This window comes from Pan troglodytes, chromosome 18 (genome assembly GCF_028858775.2).
Source record: "Pan troglodytes isolate AG18354 chromosome 18, NHGRI_mPanTro3-v2.0_pri, whole genome shotgun sequence".
NCBI lineage: Eukaryota > Metazoa > Chordata > Mammalia > Primates > Hominidae > Pan > Pan troglodytes.
Window position 1 is genome coordinate 20,099,764 of NC_072416.2, and position 23,985 is coordinate 20,123,748.

The following is a 23,985-nucleotide window of genomic DNA, read 5'->3' on the forward strand; positions in this document are numbered from 1 at the left end:
CTTTCTCAAGATTTCTTTGGTTATTCAGAGTTGTCTGTGGCTCCAAACAAATTTTAAGATTTTTTTTAAAAATTACATGAAAAAATGCTATTGGAATTTTGCTAGGATTTCATTGACTCTATAAATTACTTTGGGTAATATGAACATTTTAATAATATTAATTCTTCTGCTCCATGAACACAAGATATCATTCCATTTATTTGTGTCTTCTTCAATTTCTTTCATCTATGTCTTATAGTTTTCAGCATACAGATGTTTTACCTTCTTGGTTAAATTTATCCCTAAGTATTGTATTGTTTTTGATGCTATTGTAAATAGGATTGTTTTATTTCTTTTTCAGGGAGTTCACTGTTAGTCTCTAGAAATGCAACTGATTTTTGTATGTTGATTTCATATCTTGCAACTTGACAGAATTTGTTGTTGTTGACAAACTGAGATTCTAGATTGCCTGTCTTAAACTTCCTTGGTTTCTCTAGAATGTCTAGCACATAACTGAAAAATAGAAAAGGAGAGAAACTAGACATTTATTTGGTTCCAAGCACATATTTGTGTATATACATGTATTTGTTTCCAGTTGATTCTCATTATTTGCAGATACTGTATTGGTGATTTTTCCTATTCACAAAAATTTATTTGTAATCCCAAAATCAGTACCTGCTGTGCTTTTGCAGTCATTCCCAGGCATGTGCAGAGTTGCAAAAAAGTTGTTACCCATTGTGTTTATCCCACCTGAGACCCAACAAGGCCAGAATCTGCTTTCTCAGTTCTACTCTCATACTATAAATAAGTAGGCATCTTGAAGTTTACTTAGTGCTATGCTTTTCATACTTTTGTGCCTTTTGCTGGTGGTTTTTGCTGTTTAAAATGGTCCCCAAGCCTAGTGTTAAAGGGCTATCTAGAGTTCCTAAGCTCAAAAATTCTGAATGAATGAGAGTTTGCATAGATAACAGTAATGTTAACTCCTTCAAGACCAAGGTTTCTCAAGGTTTCTTTGTTTGGTACCATGTCAAACAAAGATGCAAAGTGTTGCACTTTGTGATGTGGTTTACGGAGAAAAATATACATTTGTTAGATAAGCTTCGTTCAGGCATGAAGTATAGTGCTGTTGGCTGTGCATTCAATGTTAATGAATCAATATATATTAAATAAGGTGTCTTTACACAGAAATATATAAAACAAAGTTATGTATTGATCAGTTGATGGAAATGTCATGACTGGAGGCTCAAAAGAACCAAACCTATATTTCCCCCCAGGAGTAATGGTTCAGTATTTAATAACTCAGTGGTTGTGGAGACATTATTGAACCTAATTATAGCAAATAATGAGAATATACACACAGAAGCACACACACACACACACACACACTTTTGATCTCATTTTGTATTTCCAGCAACCTGTAAGGTAGGTACTATTATGCCCACTTGACAGATGAGGACACCGAGGGTCTGGGAAGCCAAGCAGTTTGCCAATGATCACAAAGACCCAGAAACCAAACCCAGTTTAGCCAGAATTAATCTTCCATGCTCTTTCTAGAGAAGGTCAACTTTTTTTCTTTTCTTTTCTTTTCTTTTTTTTTTTTTTTGAGACAGGGTCTCACTCTGTCCCCAAGGCTGGAATGCAGTGGCAGGATCATGGCTCACTGCAGCCTCAACTTCCCAAGGCTCAGGTGATCCTCCTGCCTCAGCCTCCCAAGTAGCTGGGACCACAGCCATGTGCCACGATACTAGGCTAATTTTTTAATTTTTTTTTTTTTTTTTTTTTTTTTTTTTACAGATGGGTTCTCACTATGTTGCCCAGGTTGGTCTCAACCTCCTGGGTTCAAGCATTTCACCCACCTCGGCCTCCCAAAGTGCTGGCATTACAGGTGTGAGCCACCATGCCCAGCCCAGAATTTCAATATTTGATGATTGAATCAAGTCATGTTAAACATGCAAAAGTACTTGCATTTTTAATTAGCTTTTTTTTTCTTGTTTCCTTCTCTTCCCAACTCAGGAAGAGGTAGAGTCCAGCGTGGATCAGCTCAAGCAAAAGACACTTCCAAGGACTGTTTCTAAAACCCACTTTACTACATCCCAAAACAGGACAAAGCTCATGCTAGCGACTTTGGGGAAGCAAGTATAAGTTTAAATACACCTTTCTAACCTAAAAGACAGTGAATCTTAAATCACTACAATATCCACATTTTAACCTTTTTATTGATTTCTTTGTTTTAGTCTGTAAGACAGTTTTTTTCTTATTTTTTAGGTTAGCTAGACTCTTTTATAATCTTTTAGTTTGTGATTTTAATGTTTTTGTTTGCTTTGTTTTGAGAACTGAATGACTTCTTACACTGTCTTTTTTATCTATATCTGTTCGGATCATAAAAATGGTCTATAAGCCTAGATCCTCCAGTGAGAAGAAGCTCCATCTAAAGATGCTGGATCTGTGCACTGCCACAGGAAACATTATAAAGATCAGGTCATGTGATCCACAAGTCAGCTGTGAACACTCTTCTGTTCTCTTAAAATCGACTCAAGCCCCCAGTTTCATACTCAGCTGGAAAATTTAATCTCTGCTCCAACATTTCTGCTGATTTCAGCATCTTATATTCTTATAATTACCTCTAATTCTAATTTATTGTTAATTTCGCCAAAACTTCACTCTGGGGATGCCAACAGAGATATGGATGTCAGAAACTTTTTTTCAATTTTCTGAGTCCAGAATTTACAAAAGGCATTTACTTAGGTATGAAACAGTCTTAAAGGAAGATTTGAGGTGATGAACGACTTCTACCCAGCCCACAACTTGAAAATTGATTTTTAGGCACACGTGATCTTAAAAATCCTTCAGCTATTTCTATTTATGATTTTTTTTAATTGACCATTCCTGCCCCTTTTGCAGGATGCTTTCCTATGACTTTTCCCTATTCCTCTCCCTATTTCTCCCAAGCCAAATTTTCTGGGGTACATCCCTGGTCACCTAATTCTTTGTATTATTGTCCTTACATTTTGGAAGCTTATTATTAAGGTGTTTTTCTTAAAAAAAGAAAAACCAGAATCACCTAAGAAGTATTTTTATCCTAGCTATAAAAATAACATTTTCACCTCTTTTCTACGGAGTGGAAGCTCCTTAGAAGAGAGGATTTGGATGTGTTTACCAGGGATTTAAAGAATCAAGGCTACGGAGGTGAGGCCAAAAATACCAGCATATGAATAGCAATTGTACTTTGCATCTTTGTCTTTATTTGACAAGATGCCAAAGAAACCTTGAGAAACCTCGGTCTAGAAAGAGTTAGCATTACTCTGATCTATGCACACTCTCATTCATTCATGCATGCTTTAAGCAAATAGTTGTTGAGGTCAAACTATTGTCAAACACTCTTTTAGGTGTTGGAAATAGAGTAGCAAACAAGAGGGACACTTTCTCACTGGCTGTTTACTTTTGTAAGGAGATTGTAACTCAATTTCTAGTCTCAAATGCTGTCACTTTCAAACAAAGATGGCCAAAATCAACAGAAAATGTGATGGTGTGCATTAACCAGCCCATTTTTGCTGTGTGAGTTCTCACCATTTCCTGGGCACATGGAACAGATTCTAGTTGAGAAAACATTCCCCTTCATTCCTAATAGAAATATTAACTCTAATAATTACTAATACTTATGTAGTGTTTGCTTTATGAGTGTTTTACATTATTTCACTGCATTATTTAACTCACTTAGTCTTCACCACAAGCCAAAGAGGCAGGCATTATTTTTATCCTCATTTTATGGATGAGAAAACTGAGGCAGAGAAGTCACCCAAGATAGTTACAAACCAAGACAATTTGGCTCCAGAATTTATGTCCTTAACTGCCATGCTATTCAGCCTCTCTATGATTTTCACAAATAGCAATGCCAGGTGACTGCTACGTTCAGTGATCCAACACAGAATTATCAGAGCACCAACGTCATGGGTTAAAATCTTGCAAAATCCTGTTCACAAAAGCAAAGACTTGGAACCAACACAAATGCCCATCAATGATAGGCTGGATAAAGAAAATGTGGCACATATACACCTTGGAATACTATGCAGCCATAAAAAAGGATGAGTTCATGTCCTTTGCAAGGACATGGATGAACCTGGAAACCATCATTCTCAGCAAACTAACATAAGAACAGAAAACCAAACACCGCATGTTCTCACTCATAAGTGGGAGTTGAACAATGAGAACACATGGACACAGCGAGGGGAATATCACACACAGGGGCCTGTCAAGGGGTGGGGGGCTAGGGGAGGGATAGCATTAGGAAAAATACCTAATGTAGGTGACGGGTTGATGGGTGCAGCAAACCACCATGGCATGTGTATACCTACGTAACAAATCTGCACATTCTGCACATGTATCCCAGAACTTAAAGTATAATAAAAAATTTTTTTAAAAATCTTGCAAAATCCTTCAAGTGTCAGCCTGAACACCACTTTCAGAGAGCAGTCTTGTCCAGCTCTCATGCTTGGATCATTCCTGTTATCACACATTCTCACTTCATCACATGCTCCTTGGTGACCTGTACTGTAATCAATAAGTAATTATTTGTGTAATTACTTCATCTCTGTCTCCTCAGCTAAAATGCAATCTCCATGAGAACAGGGATCATGTCCCTCTTGTTAGCCACCCTATTTCCAATACCTACAAGAGTGTTTGACACATGGTTTGGCCTCAACAACTATTTGAATGAATGAATGGATGCAAACATGAATGAATGAGAGTATGCATAGATCAGAGTAATGCTAACTCCTTCCAGACCAGGGTTTCCCAACCTGGACGCTATTGACATTTCAGGCCAGAGAATTTTTTGTTGTGAGAGCTGTTGTGTACACTGTAGAATGTTTAGCAGTGTCCCAGCCTCTACCCACAACCCCAGTTGTCACAAACTGTCCCCAACATGCATGACTTTCTGATTGAATGAGAGGGTGACAGATGAACACAATGATATCTCTTATTCTAGGGAAACAGAGAATACAGCATTTTTGAAGGCTGAATTTTACTAATAAGACCAGCTTATTATAAAAATGCACTTTTGCAAATCACGTTCTTTGGGAACAAATATAGGAAGGAAGGTTTTATTTAAGAACGTAGATGTCTTATTTAATAATGACAGCTATCATTGTGAAGTACATATTATAAGGCTGTGTTATGCTAAGTGTTCTATATCATTATCATTTAGTTCTTATAACAACTTGGTGGGTCACAGAGGCCCAGAGAACTTAGTAACTTGACCAGTATTCCATGAATGGTAAATAGGAGAACTGAGATTGGAACCTAGGTGGGTCTAGCGGATGGCAAAGCCTTTGCTGTCAGCCACCACGCTGAGAGTCCCTTAGTGATCTTAAAGTCTTGTTTTTGCAAACGTTTCTGTATATGCTCTAAACCCCCATCTATATTTATGAGAAGCCATCTGGAAGACAAATAGGGGTGCCTCCAGGTGTCCCAGGACCTGACACTTGCAGATATGTGTTGAATAACTGAATGATTAGAAAGGTCTTTCCCACTCCAAGTTTATTAAAATTAAGTTCCCATTATTTATGAAAGGATATGTCTATTTCTTATCTAATTCTTGTCCACATCTAAACAAAGAAGTTTCACCAAGTCTTCAGTCACTAGAGCTTCTGTAGACTCATGCCTTCCACACTTGCCCTTTAACCCAAAACCACTTGTTAAAATATTTCTCCTAAAAAAAAGATAGTCCCCTCCCTACGAAGGCAAATTCATAGTAAAATTCCCACCTCATATATATACATTCTTTAATTAGGTAGGGAATATTTTCCCTATTTTACCAATGGGGAAAAAATGGAGCTGCACTTATTAGTAAAGGGATGGTCCAGAACGTTTCCTAAAGCCCATTAATAGATGCACATTTTTTTTCAGTAAATCCTTTTCTGTATTTCTAATGGAGACTATGAAAATGAGATATGAAGTCTTTCCCTAGCAATTCAGGCAGGATGATGCCTTCCGACTCTTTTTGTTTCCTTTTAGGTCATGTCTGATGCTCTGAAATTCTCTACCTGCCTGACTGTTGCTTCAAGACAGTGGGTGTGAGCCAAACAAATCTATCCAACCATTTGTTACATCCCAAAATGGTACCAGTGAGATAGAAGGCCCCAGGTGATGGGGCCCCAGATGCAGATCTGTATATTCTGTTCTAAGAAGAGCAGTGGAATAGATGGCCCCTATGAGGTTTTTGATGGAAACCCTGAAAAAACAAAATATAATAGCTCCTGCTGTCGGTCCCCTCCCCCTCCCCCCAAACTCTAGCCTGGAACTGGGAGGATTTGAGTGGGCCACAAGAAAACAGATGGTGTCACCAGAAGAAAGGAACTTGTTGTCTGAGAGCGGCCTTTCAAGGCGTAATATGTTCTTTGAGGGACGTGTTTCTCTTGTGATGGAATCAACGCAGGCAGAACCTGCTCTCTAAAGAGATCTCCTCTCTGAGTCCAATACTTCTCAAAGAAAGAAAACCGTAAAAGAATACAAAGGCAGTGTCAATTTTCTGCTCTCCAGCTGCAAAAACTTGCACTTGAATGCGACCCAAGGATAGTTTTCGGAACTTGTGCAGTGTGGCTGAGTACTTTTTATAGGTTGCAAGAATCTGTGATATGTTTGATACCTGTTTGGATACTGGCGCCCCTTTTGGACAACAGGGTCATTGGAGGGAGAGGCTCTGGCTTGCTCATTTTAGATTCCAAGTTACACTGAGCACAAGATCGGGCAAATACGACGTGCTTAAAAGGGAGAAAGGGTGAAGGCAGGGAGAGATGCCAGGTTTGTGGAATCAGTATAGAAGACAGCCGCATCACCACCTCCTTCATTGCTACTTCAACCTTTAAACTAGGGGTCCTAACCTTCTGTTGTGGCTTGGACCCCTTTGGCAGTCAGATGGAGCTCGTGGATACCTTCTCAGAATAACATATTTTCAAAAATACATGAACTACGTTGCATTTCAAAGAAACTAATTACATTGAAAAATAGTTATCAAAATATTTAATAAAACAAACGTGTGAAGTGGTTATGAATGAGCTTTTTTATTAACACATTAAATAAAAAGATCCAATGGCATATGTAAAGACTTCATAATTATGAAATAGCAATAAGGGTAAATGATATCTTGAAATACCTGCAGCACTTGTAATATGATAATTACTTGTGGTTTCTACTGGGGACACAGTACCAGCGACATCACCACTGCTGTGGTTTATTCCCTCACTCGTAATTGAGGGGCATGCCAAATTTCAGTTAGATGTTCGTGAGAATGAAGACACATTTTATTTTTCCTCTCTGAGTTTATGATCTTCCTGACTTCTATTGGCAGATCAGGGTAGAAACCTCTATGTTCAATATTGGAGTGACACAAGGACCAATTCCTCAGGCCCCTTCTCTTCAACGTCTGCATTCCTTCCTTCCACTCTAGCTTCTAGTCTCCTGGGTTCAAATGTATTTGCTTATATGCTAATGAGTCCCAACTTTCTGGAACTCTCTCCAGAAATTCCCATTGAAGAGCAGCTCAGCATGAAAGTCTTTTTTTTGTTTGTTTTTTTTGTTGTTGTTACTTTTCTTGAGACATAGTTTTGTTCTTGTTGCCCAGGCTGGAGTGCAGTGGTGCAATCTTGACTCACTGAAGCCTCTGCAGCCTGAGTTCAAGAGATTCTCCTGCCTCAGCCTCCCAAGTAGCTGGGATTACAGGCGCCCGCCACCACACCCGGCTAATTTTTTTTTTTTTTTTTTCGCATTTTTAGTACAGACGGGGGTTTCGCCATGTTGGCCAGGCTGGTCTTGAGCTCCCGGCCTCAGGAGATCTGCCCTCCTCAGCCTCCCAAAGTGCTGGGATTACAGGCGTGAGCCACCGTGCCTGGCCTGAGAGTCTTGCAGGCAGCTCTCTCAATCCATTAGAGCTGCTACCGCAAAATATCATTAACTGGGTTACTTATGAACAACAGAAATTTATTGCTCACAATTCTGGAGGTTGTGAGGTCCAAGATCCAGGTGTATGGTGTCTGGAGAGGGTTCACTTCCTGGTTTACCAATCGTGGCTTCTTGCTGTGCCCTCACATGGTAGAAGGGACAAGAGATCTCTCTGGGGTCTCTTTTATAAAGACAGTCATTCTATTCACCAAAAGCCACTGTTATTACCACCTCCAAAGGCTCCACCTCCTAAAACCATAGAGATGAAGATTTCAACCTCTTAATTCTGGGGAAACCCAAACATTCAGATCAAAGCAGTTATCTCATCCTAAATGTGTCCAAATGGGTCTCAGTACCCCCCATCACACTTGTCCAACTGCAGTCTCACCCATTTCAGTAAATGGGGCTCCATCCTCCTGGGGGTGTGCAGGCCAAAGAACTTGGAGTCTGACTCTTTCCTTTCACTGTCTCACCTACATCCAAACTATCAGCAAGTCTTGTCAGCTCTGCTTTCAAAACCGATCCACGCCCCACCTCTGCTTCTTGCCACCTCAGGGCTACCACCTTGGGAGAGGCCTCCCTCACCCCTCACCTAAATGATTGCAGTAGCTTCTTAATTATCCCCCTCCTCCTCTTACACCTCCCTAAAGTCTACTCTCAGCATGGCAGCCAGAGTAATCTTTCAAAAACAAAAGCCCAGGAATGCTGGCTCACAGCGGTTATCTCAGCATTTTGGGAGGCCAAGGTAGGATGATCACTTGAGCCCAGAAGTTCAAGACCTGCCAGGGCAACATGGCAAGACTCCATCTTTATTTTTAAAAAATATAAAAAATAAGCCAGGCATGGTAGCGCATGCCTATAGTCCTGGCTACTAGGGAGGCTGAGGCAGGAGGATTGCTTGAGTCTAGGAGTTCAAGACCAACACAGGTAACATAGTAAGACCCTATCTCTATTTTTAAAAAATACAAAAAATTAGCCAGGCATAGCAGCACAAGCCTGTAGTCCCAGCTACCAGGGAGACTGAGGAAAAGGATCACCTGAGCCCAGGAATCCAAGGCTACAGTGAGCTGTGATTATACCATTGCACTCCAGCCTGGACAACAGAGCAAGACCCTATCTCTAAATAAATAAGTAAATAAATAAATAAATAAATAAGTGATACAATCTGTGAGGTCCTCTGTTCCAAACTCTCCAAAAACCTTTTCTTTTCACCAAGAGTAAAATTCAGTCTTCTGACCACGGACTTCGAGAATCATATAACCCTATTACCTCTCTGACGTTACTCAACTAGCTCCAGCTACTTTGCCTCTAGTAATTCTTCAAATTCACCAAGCCAGTTCCGACTCCAGGGCCTTCGCCCATGCTGCTCCTCTGTGGGAACACTCTTCCCGCATGCCCTTCATTCCCCTTCATATCCTTCCAGTTTTTTTTGAGACAGAGTGTCCCTCTGTCGCCCAGGCTGGAGTGCAGTGGCACAACCTTGGCTCACTGCAATCTCCGCCTCCCGGCTCCAAGCGATTCTCCTGCCTTAGCCTCCTGAGTAGCTGGAATTATAGGCATGCACCATGCCCAGCTAATTTTTGTATTTTTTTTTTTAGTAGAGGCGAGGTTTCGCCATGTTGGCCAGGCTAGTCTCGAACTCCTGACCTCAAGGGATCCACCTGCCTCAGCCACCCAAAGTGCTGGGACTACAGGCGTGAGCCACTGGGCCTGGCCTCTTCCAGTTTTTGGTAAAATAAAATCCTATGAGTGAAGCTTCCCTTAACCACCCTATGTAAAATAATTCCACTCTCCATCCCGGCTCTCATCTTTCCCAGTTATCCTGCTTTATTTTTCTTGAAAGCACTCATCAGCATTACATACACCAAACATGTACTTGTTTTATTCATTTATGGTCCTTCCCCTTGTGTTGGAATATAAGTGTTATGATGGCACAGACTTTGCCTAGATTGTAGACTGATGTAGCACTAGGACCTAGAGTTGGACACTCAGTAAATATCTGTTGAGGGGCCGGGTGCAGTGGCTGACGCCTGTAATCCCAACACTTTGGGAGGCTGAGGCAGGTGGATCACTTGAGGTCAAGAGTTCGAGACCACGGCAAAACTCCGTCTCTACTAAAAATTCAAAAATTAGCCACGCGTGGTTGTGGATGCCTGTAATCCCACCTACTCAGGAGGCTGAGGCAGGAGAATCACTTGAGCCCGGGAGGCTGAGGTTGCAGTGAGCTGAGATCGTGCCACTGCACTCCAGTCTGGGCGACAGAGTGAGACTCCACCTCAAAAAAAAAAAAAAAAAGAAAAAAGAAAAAAAAATTTGAGTGAATGAATGAATGAATGAATGAAGTGGTTGGCTTCTCATAAAACTGCTTCTTTACTTTAAAAACACCACAGGATCCACTGTTAGCACATGAAGCCGCCACTTCATAATGAGCACATAATTAGTCAGATCATCCCACATTCATGCATGAACTAATATGGGCCATCTCATGCCTTTTTACTGAACCAACCAAGGCAGTGACAATGGTAATAGCATGGACCTAGGCTGGCCCTCTTCCCCTCACACCTGAGGCATGCTGTTTCTCAGCTGGGTAGATAGATGAGGCACTATGTTTAATTGCTAGTGAAAATATTTTCCTTTTTGGTGTGCTTTCAAGTTTGCAGTTTTTTTTCTATACATTAGATTTAATCCTCTCTAGTGCCTCAGAAAAAGTTGCTTATTCACTCAATATTTGCATAAGATTTTATTCATACTGTGAGCATAGCACGTTAAGTTAGTTACATGTTTATCTACCTCTTCTGTTGGTCTATGAATTTCTAGAAGGAAAGAATGTTTGTATTCTCAAGGCTGAGCATAGTATCTGGCAGATAGTAAATGCTGATCCAATATTTGTTGATAGTATTATTATCTAATATTTACTGAGTTATTTCAGTGTACTTATATTAAAATGGGGATACTATTAACAGCCCCTTTCAAGACTGCTGTGAGAGTGGAAAGAGTCAACCTAAGTAAACCACTGGGAACGTGTCTGGCACAGAGTAAGCATTCAGTATTAGTCACTGTCCCTCCTGTTGATGATGTTGTCATTTGAACATCTATTTAATGTACTGAAGTGCTTTCCTTAAAACAATTATGCGTGGTGATAAACCAGCCATAATCATGATAACACTGAACAGTTATTGAGCAGCTAATAAATGCCAAGTTTGAGGCTACTTTAAAAATGCATCATCCAATTTTCACAGCAGCCATATAAGATACATACAATTCTCAATTTAGAGAAGGAGGCACAGACTCAGAAAGGTTAAGTCGCCTTCTCGAAGTCACATAGCAAAGAATTGGCAGACGTGGGATTTGAACCTGAGCCGCTCTGACTCCAGGGTCCTAACTACTATCTTATGGTGGGTGGCATTGCCTTAATTCTAAGAAAGAAGAAACAGAGACATGAAGAGGGCAGTTAACTGGATCAAAGTCACAGAGCTTACAAGCATTAGAGCTGAGATTTGTGATAGAAGAATTTCCTCTGAGCCAGTGGGCCAGAGGTACTGTCTGGGGTCTGGAATGCACTTCATAAGCACAAACAGAGATGGAGGAGATGGTCAGATGTCTGGATCATCCCCTGAGGGTGAGTTAATTTCGTGCTGTTAAACGAATCTGAAATTTGAAAGCATACTGAATAAAACCACGCATTTTCCCTCATCCTAATGGGACATTAAACAGCTACTTACATAATGAATTATTTAATTGCTGACTGATAAGTGCTGTAAGGTGCAGAGGCTCTGAGAGTTCATGGCAGGAAGTCCTGCCTGAGCCTGGGTCAGATGAAAGAAACCACAAAAACAAAGATGCACGCCTTCCAGCAGGAGGTTATGGTAATTTGCACAAACCTCACTCCAGTGGGGGGCCTGAGAAGAAGCTGAGGCGCACCTTCCAGGGGAAACAGGCTTCGGAGAATTAAATGATCTCTTGCATCTCCTCTCAATCATATGATGTAATTATTGGGAAATGTCACATGCAGCTTTTTTTGCAGGGACAGGTGTGTGCGAAGAAAGGTAGGCAGGGTTAATATTTTTTCTTCTGGTTTATGAGTTTCATTGATTTTCCTAGAAGGAAAACCCTTATTTGACCTTGTTCCCACAAGCAGGTTTGCTTGGGATGAGAATTCTGGCAGCTGTTCAAAGGCAGATGCTCCTGGCCTGATGCCCCAAGGGACGTCAAGAGGCAGCGAGACAGGAGCAGGAAGGTGGAGACAGCTCTGTGCGCCTGCAACCCTGACTTGTCTGCTCCGCCACATCCAGCTCATCACCCAATTGTGCAAATTTAACTCCTAAAACTCCCCCCAATCTTCCCATTCCTCTCAGCCCCATTGACAGCACCCCAACGCAAGATGCTATCATTTATTGAAACAGACACTTAACTCATCCCTCACACTCCATTCTTGTTTCCTTATAATATCTTCTCATCTGAGCCAAAAGTGACCTTCTTAATATATAAAGACATACATCACTGTCACCTCCATCTTCTCAAAACCCTTCAGCTGCTTCTCATTGCACTTGGGATAAACATAAAAAATCTTTTTCCAAAGTTGGGCACAGCAGTATGTGCCCGTTGTCCCAGCGAAAGTGGGAGGATTGCTCGAGCTTAAGAGTTGAAGTCCAGTCTGGGCAATACAGCAAGACTATGCTTGAGGGGGGATGGCGGCCAGAGATACTGTAGACACACTGAATTTGGGGATGCTATTTAGTTAGGATTATGCGTGGCTGTAAGTTATAGAATTGCGATCAATGGTAGTCTAAACAATCTCTTATCTTACTAACAAGAAGACTGGAGGCAGACACCCCAAGGTTCGTTCAGCAACTTGATTTTGTCCCTAAAGACCCAGTTCCATTCCAATATGGACTTCCATTTTTAGCATATGGGCTTTTTATACTCATGCTTCTTGTCTCATAGTTACACAGTGGCTGCTGTTGCTCCAGGCATCATGACTATATTCAAAGACAAGAAGGAGAAGGTAAGGAGGGAAATTCAGGACATTAAGAAAGGATTATATCATTTCTTTCTCCTTATATTAGGAAGGAAATATTTCCCAAAGATCTCCAGCAGATAGCTGCTGCTGTTTCACTGGTTAAATAGTCCTATGTGGCCATCCTTAACCACAGGGGGAGTTGGAAAATTAGGGATCAAGCAAGGGGAAACAGGAGTGCTATGAATGGCTCAGATCGATCATGATTCTCATTCTAGGGCTTGCGTATTGTACCCTGTCCCCGCCCTGCCCCAAATGAGATTGAGATTCTGTCAGGCAGGAGGGCTGACTATTTAGTAGACAACCAACAGTGTCTGACAGAGGGTGGAAGGTGGGATTGGGTTTTATTCAAACAACCACCTTCTGAGTGTGAAAAATGGCAGCTACCTCTTGACTTCAGTACTGTGAAAACTGCCACTTGTTCCAGCTGAGCCTGCTTCTCTTGGCTCATACATTCCCAAGAAGATGACTGTGCAGAGCGGCAAGAGCTTCCCTGTTTCTCAGAATATTCTCAAGAAATAAGGCTGCATTAATAATTTGTTTTCTTGGTATGGGCCATTCGGTTGCAAAACAATATTGCAGTCATAGCACGATACTTCCCTTCCTCATTTACCTTCACTGTTGGTTTAATTATGCTTTTCAGTCAGAATACTTATTAATTTTATAGACCTACCTGAAAATTAAATTGGATAAATTCCTTTTGCCTGATACCTTGAAGAATGTGTTTTTCCAAGCTGTTGATGGGGCCTGCTTCGGCCCCGTGCAATTTTGTTCCCCTTTAAGTTCATTTGCAAATAACACTGTGTTGGTTTAAAGGGCATTCATCATTTCTGAGCAGGAGAAACACTGCAAACTGCAGCCCAATTCGGAGGAAAGTAGGAGGACAATGGAGAAAATTGCCAAATATTTTATTTTCTCATTGGAGAGGGGAGTCATTGAGTGAGGCATAAAATTTCCCTTAGGATTCCATGAATCCATCTTGCTGGTGAAGAGAACACTACGTGTTACTGGAAGGCATCAGCAAAGCCACAGGTTACCAAAAGGACACAGAGCAGGGACCTTCCCAACTGACCAGGGCTAAAGCAGCTCAACGTGAGAACAGCAGGCAGTGTATTTATTCATTAGACATTTACTGTGTTTCAGGCACGATGGAGCTAAAAACGCAATTAAGACATATTACCTACTCTCAAGCAGCTCGAATTTTCATAGCAGTAGACAGGCAAATAAATGCACAGTGATGATAAAGTGTGTCTATCATAAGGTAGAAAAAGCATAGAATGCTGTGAGATTCCAGAAGCAGTACAACACGCCCCTAGCCTGAAAGCTCTATGAGGATGGGAAGTGTATTTATGCTATGCTGTGCTGTAACTTTGCTGCCTAGCCCCATGCCTGGCATTCAGATATTTAATAATTAGTTGCTGAATTGAATTGAATTAAAATCAATCCAGCCTGGTGGCATGTACTATTTAGGTGTGGTTAGCTGCTATAACAAATAAATCTCCAAATCTCAATGGCTGTAACACAGTAGAAAAATGCATATGTGTGTGTGTGTGTGTGTGTGTGTGTGTGTGTGTTTGCTTTTTCTTCACAAAGATCACATCAGATCTGAGATGATAGAGGGTGTCTGTCCCAAGCTGCTATTTGAGAACTGAAGCTTCTCCCATCCTGGGTCTCTTATCATCTTCTGAGGCCTCACCCCCACTTAATGAATAGAGTACAAAACAAAATTAAAATTCTAAGGCCCCCCAACCACCTGAAGAGACCCCTCCTCTAGGCCAAGGGTCAAGTTAACCTGAAAATCAAGTTCAGGCCACAATGAGAAGTGGGATTGGGACATGCCTCAGTACAGCTTCCTCCCTTTTGCAATTACTGATGGAACAGACTCTTTAAGTCTGGTAAGAAACATTTACAATCTATTCTTTCTGAAGCCTTATACCCAGTGGCTTCATCTGTCTGATATAATGTTGGTCTCCACAATCCCTTATGATAACCCACAGCCAGCTAGCTACCTAGTTTGCTTGCTTGCTTCCTTCCTTCCTTCCTTCCTTCCTTCCTTCCTTCCTTCCTTCCTTTCCTTCTTCCTCCCTCCCTCCCTCCTTCCCTTTCTTCTTTCCTTCCTTACTTTGAGACAGAGTCTCACTCTGTCATCCGGGCTGGACAGCACTGGTGCAATCTCAGCTCACTGCAACCTCTGCCTCCTGGGTTCAAGGGATTCTCCCACCTCAGGCTCCTGAGTAGCTGGGACTGCAGGCATGTGCCACCACACCCAGCTAAGTTTTGTATTTGTAGTAGAGACAGGGTTTCACCATGTTGGCCAGGCTGCTTTCAGACTCCTGACCTCAAGTGACCTGCCCACCTTGGTGTCCCAAAGCGCTGGGATTACAGGCTTGAGTCACAGTGCCCAGCTCACACATTCCTGTCTATTGATAATAACATTTTCAATGAATTGCCAATCAGAAAATCTTTTAATCTACCTATCACTTGGGAGCACCAACTCCTACCTTATTACCCCCAGCATTTCCAGTTGTCCCCCCTTTCTGGACTGTACCAATGTATATCTCACATGTATTGATTAACTCCTTATGTATCCCTAAAAGGTACAAAACCAAGATGTAGCCTGACCACCTTGGGCAGATGTTCTTGGGATCACCTGAGGGCTGTGCCTGGGCCATTGGTCTCTCATATGTGACTCAGAATAAATCCTTTCAAATATTTTACAGTTTGACTCTTCGTCAACAAAAGGAAAAGAGAGCCACTGGGAAGTTTAAAGGGCTAGGATTAGAAGTGGCACTCAATGCTTCCTCTTGCATTCCACTGACCGGAAGTCTTACATGGCCATATCTAAGTATAAGGCCGGAAAATACAGTCAGATTCAGTGCTCAGGAGGAAAGGATATAGATTTGGTAAAAACGTTACTGGAAAGCGGTCCTAATCCAGACCCCAAGAGAGGGTTCTTGAATCTCGGGCAAGAAAGAATTTGGGGCAAGTCCACAGTACAAAGTGAAAGTAATTTATTAAGAAAGTAAAAGAGTGAAAGAATAGCTACTCCATCAACACAGGAGGGCATTCCTGAAAGTAAAAGGAGAGACGTGGCCACCCTGGGTACAACGCTTGCTTATATATAGGATAACAACAACAAAACCACAGGGAGATGTGCTCTATTACAAGGGTTTGTGATAAAGGGTTAATTTTCCTAATTACTATATATTGCAAGAATCAATATTATTATCTCTGAAGCAAAATTAGGAAGGCTTCTGTCAGAGGCGTTTGAACCGGAGCAACTCTATCTTGAATAGAGGCTGCATAAAATAAGGCGGAGACCTATTGGGCTGCATTCCCAGATGGTTAAGGCATTCTAAGTCACAGAATGAGATAGGAGGTTGGCACAAGATACAGGTCATAAACACCTTGCTGACAAAACAGATTGCAGTAAAGAAACCAGCCAAAACCCACCAAAACCAAGATAGCAACGAGAGTGACCTCTGCGCATCCTCACTGCTACACTCCACCAGCGCCATGACAGTTTACAAATGCCATGGCAACATCAGGAAGTTATCCCATATGGTCTAGAAAGGGGAGGCATGAATAATCCACCCCTTGTTTAGCATATCATCAAGAAATAACCATAAAAATGGGCAACCAGCAGCCTTCGGGGGGGCTGCTCTATGGAGTAGCCATTCTCTTATTCCTTTACTTTCTTAATAAACTTGCTTTCAAATTTGCTCTAGGGACTTGCCCTGAATTCCCTCTTGGGCCAGATCCAAAAACCCTCTCTTGGGGTCTGAACTGGGGACCCCTTTCTGGTAACACTTCTCTTTTCAAGATATCAGGATATCACGGCATTCCTGACTCTGGGTCTGTTTAGTAAAGGTTCTCAATCTGCTCCCTTAACTGTAAACATCCAGAGACTAGGAATACCTAACTTCCTGGGAATGCAGCCTGGCAATTCCCAGCCTTATTTTCCTAGCCCTCATTCAAGATGGAGTCGTTCTGGTTCGAATGCCTCTGACAAAAACTTCACTGTTTTTTATATGTAGCTGGAAAAGTGGTCCCAAACAATCTTTAAGATGAATAGGAGATATCCCCAATGATAAGGAGTAAAGAACATTGCAAGCAGAAGGGTTAGTGTGAATAAAGATAGCCTGGGGTTCATAAATGGTGAAAAATCACATGCACAGTAAGATAAGGCTGTAAAGTGAGGCAGAAGTTAAGTCACAGAAGGGATTTTACACTATGCCAAGGAGTTTATACCTTGTCCTAAGGGCAACTGGAAGCCACTGAAGCTTTTTGATTAAAAGGGTAGGGTGGTCAGCTTTGCATTTTAGAACAATGCCTTTGGGCTAGGTGTGGAAATTGTGGGGGGCTATCATACACAGAGATGGAGAGGATAGATTTGAGAAATATTAGAAGGTAAAAATGGAGGGGCTAGGTGGCTGAGTGTGTTAGAGGTTTTTGAACCAGAGCAACTCTATCTTGAATAGGGGCTAGGTAAAATGAGGCTGAGACCTACTGGGCTGCTTTCCCAGATGGTTAGGCATTCTAAGTCACAGAATGAGGGAGGAGGTCAGCACAAGATACAGGTCATGGCCGGGCGTGGTAGCTCACACCTGTAATCCCAGCTCTCTGGGAGGCCAAGGTGGGTAGATCACCTGAGGTCAGAAGTTTGAGACCAGTCTGGTCAACATGGCAAAACCCTAATTCTACTAAAAATACAAAAATTAGCTGGGCCTCGTGGCTCATGCCTGTAATCCCAGCTACTCTGGGAGACTGAGACATGAGAATTGCTTGAACCTGGGAGGCGGAGGTTGCAGTGAGCCAAGATCGTGCCACTGCACTCCAGCCTGGGTGACGGAGTGAGACTCCATCTCAAAAAAAAAAAAAAAAAAAAAAAAAAAAAACAGGTCATAAAGACCTTGTTGATAAAACAGGTCTCAGTAAAGCAGCCAGCCAAAACCTACCAAAACCAAGATGGTGATAAGACCATCAACCAAGATGGTGATGAGACCTCTGGTCATCCTCACTGCTACACTCCCACCAGCTCCATGACAGTTTACAAATGCCATCTCAAGGTCAGGAAGTCACCCTATATGGTCTAAAAGGGGAGACATGGATAATTCACCCCTTGGTTAGCATATCATCAAGAAATAACCATAAAAATGGGCAACCAGCAGCCCTCGAGGGCTGCTTTATGGAGTAGCCATTCTCTTATTCCTTTATTTTCCTAATAAACTTGCTTTTGCTTTGCTCTATGGACTCTCCCTGAATTATTTCTTTTACAAGATCCAAGAACCTTCTCTTGGGGTCTGGATCAGCGCCCCTTTCCTGTAACAATGCCAAGGAGTTTGCAACCCGTCCTAAGGGCAGTTGGAAGCCACTGAAGCTTTCTGATCAAAACGGTAGTGTGGTCAGCTTTGCATTTTAGAAGGATGACATTGGGCTTGGTGTAGAAATTGTAAGGGGCTATCATTACACACAGAGATGAAAAGGAGATAATAGACTTGAGAAATACTTAGAAGGTAAAAATGGCAGAGATAGGTGGCTTATTGGATGTCAATCAGCCTCTTTGTCCTTTCTGTGAACTCCCTTCCCTTGTCTTCTCATTCTGAGTACCCTAGCTAACCTTCTCCACCTGAATGCTTAGTCCAAGTTGTGACCAGATCCATTTGGCTCTGGGGGATTAGACTTGGTGCCATTTATTAGGGATATTGGATATATTCCAACCTCGACCCAAGGATCTGGCAGGGCAAAAATTATTACTGAAATTCTAAAATGTAGATAAATTTATCTAGAATTTATCTGGGAATTCAAATTTATCTGCCTAATCATTGTTCATTTTATGGCCAGAAATTTATAGACAGCCCCATTTTCTGAACAGAAATTCAGAGATACATAAAATTTTCTGGAGGTGTGCTTTACATTGATAAAGTTGGGGAGGGGGTGTTAGATGAGAAGGAAGTGCTGTGGCTGGGGCAATACTTTCCCTCCCTATAGCGACAATTGTCACTGGTCTTCCAAAGCAGTACTGTGTAAAATATCCCATAAAATGGGGAAAATGGTAACATAAACTAGTATTGGTGCTAAACTAGTGGTTTAGCACTCACGCTATGGCATTAGAGGTTAGATCCTGCTTTCCTAACTTACTGGTTGTGTGACCTCTGATAATCATTTGACTCCACGGGAGTTCAGTTTTCTCAGCTACAAATGAAGGTAGCAATAGCTCTAATCCTGCAAAGTTGTTATGAGATGTAATGAGATAATATGCATTCAGTTCTTGGAAGACTGTACGAACAAATTAAGTATAATCTTTATGGTGAGAGAATGGCTACTTTCCCACAGACAAGACATTTGATTCAGCTGCGTATGTTCTTTAGCCATTATCGATGGTAATAAATATGGGCTGAATGGATTGATTTAATGATTTGACAAATATTTTCAAATATATTCAACATATATTGTGTATATAATATGTGCCTAATTTTGCAGACACAGTGTTGAAAAAGAGCAAGCTTCCTACTCAAATTGAAATTTAATTGTAGTGTCAAAGAAAAACAATGAATAAATAACAAACAAATATGCAATATGATGCTAAGTAGTAATACTGTTATGAAGAACAAATAAAGGAGGGTAAAAGGTATAGAAAGTGACAGGAGATGCTTTTAGGTAGAACAGAGGTCTGAATAATGCAATGAATTAAAGGGTGAATGAGGAAATGAATGAGGAGCAGAAGGAAGATAAAGCAGACAGTGTGATGGTAGCTTCCAAGAACACTTCAGTCCAGATAAAAATGTGTAGGATGGATTTAGACTTTCCAAACATATGGTTAACTTTAAGAGTCTAGAAAGTGATAAGTAAATTAAAGCAAAAATAAATAGAAGAAATTGATGCAAAAAATAAGAGCTGATATAAAGAAATAAAAAAGCAAACAGATAAAAGCAAAAGTTGGTTCTTTGAAATGACCCACAAAATTGATTAACTCTCAGATTGCTGAAACAAAAAAGAGAAAACACAAAATACCAATATCAGGAGTGAAGGAGACATTGTAACTACAGATCCTACAGACATTAAAAGTTTAAGAAGAAAACATTAGGAATAATTGACAACATATTCAATAATCTATATGAAATGGTGACATTCTTTGAAAAATAAAACTCACCAAAATTGACACAAGATGAAACAGAAAATCTGAATGATCCTAAATCTAATAAAGAGATTGAGTTGGTTTTCAAAAACATCCTCACAAAGAAAACTCGAGGCCCAGATATTTCACTAGTGACTTCTATTACGCATTTAAGGAAAGAATAATAACAATCTTATATAAACTTTATATGAAAATTAAGGATAGAACACTTTCCAACTAGTTTTATGAAGACAGCAAAACCCTTATACCAACACTTGCCAAAGGTATCACAAAAAAATCATAATTACAGATCAATATAATTTATGAATACTTCTCAAAATAAAAAAATGCTTAACAAATTGTTCACAAACTAAATCCAATAATATATAAAAGATAATAATATGTCATGAACAAGTAGAGCTTATCCCAGGAATGTAAGGTTGGTAATTCACCATATTAACAGAAGGAGGATAAGAATCATATAATCATTTTAATAGACTCAGAAAGCATTTATCAAAATTCAACACACATTCATGAATAAAAACTCTCCACAAATTAGGAATATAACAGAACTTAATCAAGTTGGTAAAAGATATCTATGGGAAACCTATGGCTAAACATCACACTTAATGCTGAAAGACTGAACACTTTTCCAATAAAGATCAGGAAAAAGGCAAGGCCATCTTACCACTTTTATGTGACATTGTAATAGAGGTTATAGTCATTTCAATAAGTCAAGGAAGGGACATAAAAGACATAAAGTTGAATGCTAGACATAAAACTGCTTCTATTTGCAGATGTCATGAGTGTTTATGTAGAAAATATTAAGGATTCTAGAAAGCAACTACTGCAAATAATAAAGCATTTTAGCAAGGTCCCAAGATACACAATTAATATCACAAAAATCAGTTATGATTTTATATACTAGCAGTAAACAACCGGAAAATGAAGTTAAAATTTTCACTTAGCCTCAAAAAACATATAATACTTAGAAATAAATTTAACAAAACATACATGAAAGTTTTAAATTGACCTATTAATATAAAACATTCCTGAAATTAAAGGACATTAAATAAATGGAGAGCTATATACCATGATCATAGATTGAGTGACTCAAAACACGTGGTAGGATGTTTCATTTTTCATTCATTCTTCACCCAACTCCAACACAAACACACACACACACATATACACACACGTGCACACACACATTGCTTCTTCTCCAGCTTTAAAGTTATCCAACTGAAAATTTAATATTATTTTATTGTGGTAATGTGAGATGAATTAAATGTCATTTTACTAAAGATGCCTCCCCACCTACAGCCTATTAAAGCACCTGTAACCACTGTATGAATCACTCCAAAAAGTCACTTTCTTAGTGGTAGAACAAGACTCTGCACGATGTAGACTCTGCATACCTTCCCATCCACATTTTTCAGATTTACTGAATGTTTTGCTCATTCCATCTCTAGTCCATTGGCCTTTGCATTTGCCATTTATTCCGGAATATTTTCCTTCCCTCCTGTTGCAAAACCATTAGATCTCAGCTTAGACAAATACTCTAGGAATAATGAAATGTCTGCCGTTCCTCCAGAAAGGGTCTCACCCCAATCACAGACTGAACAATGTTTACACATAAACACATTCCCATCTCATTCATGTAAGTACAGTTTGCAAGAAATCTGCGATGCAAATGTGTACATATTTTCAACCAATGCTTGTGGGGAAACATTGTGCTTTGGGCCATTTCAACTTCAAAATCTAATGAATCCAATCATTCCAAATATTCTCATGGGATTAATAACATATCTTATATGTATAAAGCATGGCCTCTTCCCATGAGTCCCAACTACAACCAGTGTTTTGGAGAATGTCTTTCACTCCAATATTCAGACTCCTGAGATCTTGATAGGTATGTAAATTGCCTGTCCAATCTCCATTCTCCCCTTTTTTCTTGGTAACAGAGCCCTGATTTTATTCAGAGAAGCAATACATCTAACTAAAGGTCTATATCCCCAGCCTTCACTGTAGTAAGGTAGGACAGTGTTGACTAAATTCTGACCTTTATGGAAGTGTTGTGTGGCTTTTCAAGGAATATTCTTAAAGGAAGCTGATTGGGGTGAGAACTATCTTTTGGGGGATTTTCCCTCTTTTTCCTTCCTTCCTGCTGTCAATAAAGTAACCGTGATGACCAGAACTTTAACAACTGTGTTTGACCATGAAGCTATCTTGAAGATGGAGTTGCTGTGGGCTCAGTTATGCCAGAGGAGACAACAAGAGGGGTAGAAACTACAATATCTGCTTTGGGCAATGTACCTCTGCACTGCTTTTCATGGGACAGTAAGCCTTTGAGAGTCCAAGCCATGGCCATTGAGGGTTTTCGGTTATTTGCAGCTGAACCTTATCAAACTAATATTGACAACTTGGGAATTTAACCAATAGGAAGTGAAAAACATAGCTGCCCCAGCCTCCAATCATACAGGAAAGGAGGAGAAAAGGGGGGAGAAGAGAGAGGAAGAAAAGGAGTTGAGGAAGAGGATGAAGATGAGGAGGAGGAAGGGAAGGAGGAAGAGCAGAAGAACGATGAGAATGAGAAAGATGGGGAGGAGGACAGTGAGGATGGGGAGGAGGACAGTGAGGATGAGGAGGAGGATTATGAGGAGGAGGATTGTAACAGCAGCAAATACATAGATGGTACATGTGTGCCAGGCCCTGTTACCTATTCTTACTGACTTAATCCTGTTAATCAACCCTATGAAGTCACTATTATCATCCCCATTTTATAAATAAGGCGAGGCTAAGAGAGGTGAAATAAATCACCTGTGGCCACACAGTTTATGGTTGAAACTGCTGAGTTTACTCCTGCTATGATCAAACCTCTTTCCTGTGTCTTTGAAATACTGAACAGCAAAGGCTGCAAGGATTGGAAACCCTTTTTAGAGATTTCAAGGATTGCCTTCTTGCTTTTCAGTTTTTCTTGGTCTCGCTTCCCCCAACTATTTTGTAGATTCCTTTAAAGGAAGGAGAGTAACATGGTTTGTGAAAAAAGTAAAATATAATGATATGATATATAATGTAAAAGTAGGCTTAAAGATACTTGAAAATAAGTAGTCATACAGGGAAAACAGGCACATCCAAAAACTACAATCAAAAGTACAAGGGCACTCTTTATATAACATTCTCAAAACGTCAAAGTTACAGCGACATGCCAAAAATTATACAAATCAGTGGTTTCCAGGGTTAGGGTTCGGGGAAGGCTGTGCTCGTCAATAGCATTGCACCAGTGTTAGTTTCTTGGGTAAAGAAGGGAGCTTCACCATTACCTCTGGGTCATCCTGGGCACCTCTGTGTTGACTGCCCAGGTCATATTCTGTTAACACGGCTTAAAAAAATTTTTTTAAAGGAAAACAAAAGTGACTTTAAACTCACCCCTGAAAAAGGTTATTAAAAGACAGTATTTACTTTACAAAAAAAAAAAAGCAACCCAACCTCTTTGCAGAAGTCATAAAAATCCCTGTACGCATCAAGACTGAGAGGCTTTTCAATTATAAATGAGACTTTAAAAGGTAGACAGAACCCCTGAAGCTTCCACATACCACGCATCATTGTGGCGGATGGAAGGAAAACCGTCGCCCTGTGTTGACGGCGTATTTATAATTGAAGAGTTTGAGAATGCAAATGCAAATGAATCAACACCAACAGGGATGCCTAAAAGACATAAGTGAGAATTACGGCAATTAAGAATGTTGTCTCAGAGGAAATTAGACTGGGCCATTAATTACAATGCCTTAAAGGGAAAGAGGTCCCAATGAAAATGCAATAAATTAAAATATCAAAAAGAAAATTAGTGGGAAGGAAACATGGAAGTGCCGATGAGAAGCTAATCTCAGAGGTGGTGATGGGGAAGAGAAGGGAGAAAGCATATTGAAAGTGAATA